General features: G+C 38.0%; 1 long non-coding RNA gene across 1 annotated transcript; it reads right to left on the bottom strand.

The window, feature by feature from the left end:
• Positions 1–700: 700 nt before the first annotated feature.
• Positions 701–2,969, bottom strand: LOC116334373. The gene is made up of 3 exons (XR_004200553.2): positions 2,781–2,969; positions 2,651–2,712; positions 701–2,576 (listed from the first exon to the last, which is right to left on the bottom strand). It is a non-coding gene; the product is annotated as an uncharacterized LOC116334373 (long non-coding RNA).
• Between the last annotated feature and the right edge of the window lie 711 nt (positions 2,970–3,680).

Below are 3,680 nucleotides of genomic sequence, written 5' to 3'. Positions count from 1 at the left end.
GAAATGTGACGTATTTGCATACACGATGTAAACTATAAATAAAGAGCCATCGCCTGCACTCGGTGTGAGTCTCGTCAGAGTTCTCACCCGTGCACGTTGCTGTTATTACATTCTAACTGTTTGAGTGTCTTTATTCAGCCTGAAGAATGTCTTATTAAAAAAATAAACTCTTGACACATATTGTACTGAAGAAAAGAACAATGAGCATGCTGTTGCATTTACCTATGTCAGACCGTTTGATAAACAATATTCTAATGAAAGTGAGAACATGTACATTGCTCCATATTGTTACATGTTTCAGAAAATGTTTTGAAATTGTAGTGCACAGTTCAAAATAAATGTTTTTCAAAAACCATTGCCTCTTTGTAATAAATGTTTATTTCCAAAGGAATTTTTAGAAGTTCAGCAGAGTAAAATTCAAACTTTTTAGAATTAATTAGAAGATAACTCTTATGTAGTTAAACTAGAATACTCTGTGAGAGTTGGTATATAAACTCTTAACACCTAGTTAGCATTAATAAGTGTTAAATTATCAACTCCACACAGATTTGGTACTTAACACTAAATCAGAGTTAACGTACCAACTCTCCAATAAGAGTTAAATTAACTCTCTCTGGTGTGGACCCATATAGACACTTTAAAAGAGTTTAAATCAAATCTGACAGTGTTAATTTGGACATGTTGGATTTGCTGTGTAGAGGCCAGTTTTGGAAAAATGTTAAAATACATTCTTTTATGCAATAGACTTTCACATACCAGTTTGTTTTACTCATTTTGACAGTACTGCTAATTTATTTGAAACTTTCCTGTTGATATAAATTTTTGTGGCAAGGGGTTTACCATTTCCAAGACCAGCTATGACCACACTTCTGAAGTTTTATTGTTTTGGAGCACTTCTAAGAATTATACAGTAAAAGGAATCCAGAATGACTGGAAAAACAGCTTTCTGTTTTATAATTACAGAACAATAAATAAGTAATATTGCTTCATTCTGCTCTGACCTCTGCCATCATCAAGGCACTTTCTTGCAGAGAACTGATGCTCTGCATATTTTCTCAACAAAGGTAGTTGTGTGGAAAAATCCCAGTAAAAAAAAAATCCCACCAACAGCTATCGCTTAAATCACGTTTCTTTCCCGTTCTGTTGCTGTTTAAACTTCAGCTGATCATCTTGATCATAGTCTGCGTGATTAAATGTGGGTTGCTGCCATATATTTGGCTTTTCAGATATTTGCATTAATGAGCAGTTAAGCAAGTGTACCTAACAAAGTGACCAGTGAGTGTAGGAATCTAAAAATAGACATAAATGAAAAACGTACCAAAGTAAAGCGATCTCTCCTTTCATCTCTGCCTGTCAATTAACATGTTCAACCAGCCTTTATATTACTGCCATCTTGTGGCATCTATTGTCTCTGAAAGCTTTTCATAATCTCACAAAACTGCAGCTCTCGTTTTGAGGGTGTGTTCATCTCCCATTAGCAAAGACTGGAGCTGGTCAGGTATGGCAGGTCAAACAGTTCAAAAGCTTGACAAAACATTAACAACATAATATGTAATGTATTCATATGGTAATGGAGAGATGCTTTCACAGTGTTTTATTGTTTCCTTTTCCTAAAGGAATGGTTTGAAAAGTTCCTCCACCACTTGCCATTTTCAGCTAACAATAAATCATTTTTGGATATACAGTATGTGGCAGCACGAGGTGGAAATAAAGTAAATACTCTTCAGTTTTAAAAAGACAACGCCACCCTGGGAATTTCACCCAGAGAATACTGGAAGTAACACTGAATCACCAAAAAGGCACTTAGGTTCGCTATACTCAGTACAGAGACGAGGTTCAATGATAAACAATTATTAATAAATTGTCAACTTATTTAAAACACCGTATAAAAGCACAATCATAAATATCCATGTACAAATATGATTAAAAAGGTATTCAGAGCTGAGGCTTACCAGTGGAGGGGCAGGGATGCCACACACAAACTAAAAAAAGAAAACACACCAAGACAAGTGCAGCACACAATCACACACTCACACTAATAAACTAAACAAGGCAGGTGTGTACACGCAAAGGATCCCACCACCAAGGCACCCAAGTCTCCTCCACGTCGGCGCTCCGCATCTGAATAAAAGAAACAAAGGAAATTTTAATATATTACAACAAAACTAATATGTAGCGCTGGGGGATAACCCAACTGCAGGACCACACTGGTGATCTACAGCTAGAAAAAAGGGCCTCCCACCAGTGGCGTAACAAAAATCCAAACTACAAATCAAAAAACAGTAAAACATACAATCTGGATAAAACTCTAAAATCTGGAGCAAACGGAATCGCCGTATTGCTCCAACTTGCCGTCTGCACGACTACAAGTTAACGGTCAATCAATATGCACGCCAGCTGACTCCCATAACCGGCATGCATATGGCCGCTGTCCACGCCGACGTCCACTGTAAAAGCTGGCAGCAGCAGGAAAAGAAATCTCGCAACGGGAACAGACGGTAAAAGCAAAGCAAAGCAAAGCAAAACAGCAGCACTTCAGTTCACGTAGCTTGGCGCAAAACTCAGGCCCACACTTCCTGCAAAGCATAATAAATAATTACTATAAAAGAAGAATAGAAGGCAGAGAGCGTAACAAAAGTTGATTACGTACCAAGTAAGCCGTGTCATAGAACGTGAGCAGAATGGCTCAGAGGAGGCTTCTACAGCTACGACCTACAAACAATAGCCGTTTACTACCACCAAGTAAGGTAATATACACACTACAATGAGTAAACACCTACCAGCTGCGATGGAGGCTTCAGAAGAGTAACCCGCAAATGATCTCGGCAACACCAAAGGGAAGTCAGGTGACCAAAAAGGAGATCACAGGTAAGCGATCCAGGGACACTCAAATGGCCACTATTTATACTAGCGCCCCCTAATGCGCCAGGCTGAAAGTGGGTTGGACCGAGGGATAACATTCATCCTGCCACAATCAGGTATTTATTCAACTAATCGAAGTAATAATATTTTATCATTCTTAAACCAGGAAGGAGTGCAGAAAGATGAAGATGTCCATAAAGCACGGAGCACAGACAGAGAGCACAAACATACTGTTTGTGCTCTCTCTTCCCACTCTCTTCTGCTTATCCTCATCAGGGTCATGTGGTGGCGGGGGTTTTGGAGCCTATTCCACCCACCATAGGGTGAGAGGCCAGGTACACCCTGGACAGGTCACCAGCCTGACACAGGGCCTAAAGCAACAACACACAGTCACTAAATCTATTGTTGGTCTATACATCTACATCCGATTTGAGATGGTGGCTTGAATTCAAGTTTATATGATAACAGTACCAGGTTCATATATCTCACAGATCTTTCTTTGTCCTGGCATCAGAGTCAGGCATTTTGTTGTTATTCATCATTTACAATGTAAAAAATAAAATTAATACAAATATTTTTTTTTCATAATTGTTTTAACAGCAAATTATAAACCAGTGCACAGGATGATATATTTTTCTTTCTTTCTTTTTTGTTTCTTGTGATAACAAGAAGAAAATCACAATGCATACAAAACTGGAAATTTCATAATTTATGTTAAATTTGTTTATTTGTTGTTTTTTCGGGGTCCTAGCAGTGAAATACAACACTTGGCCTCTAATGACAAATTGGTTTAAATTAAATCAAAATAAAATTATCAT

This window comes from Oreochromis aureus, linkage group 1, assembly GCF_013358895.1.
Source record: "Oreochromis aureus strain Israel breed Guangdong linkage group 1, ZZ_aureus, whole genome shotgun sequence".
Taxonomy (NCBI): Eukaryota; Metazoa; Chordata; class Actinopteri; order Cichliformes; family Cichlidae; genus Oreochromis; species Oreochromis aureus.
Note: the sequence above shows the minus strand (reverse complement) of the source record. Positions and strands in the feature narration are given on the sequence as shown.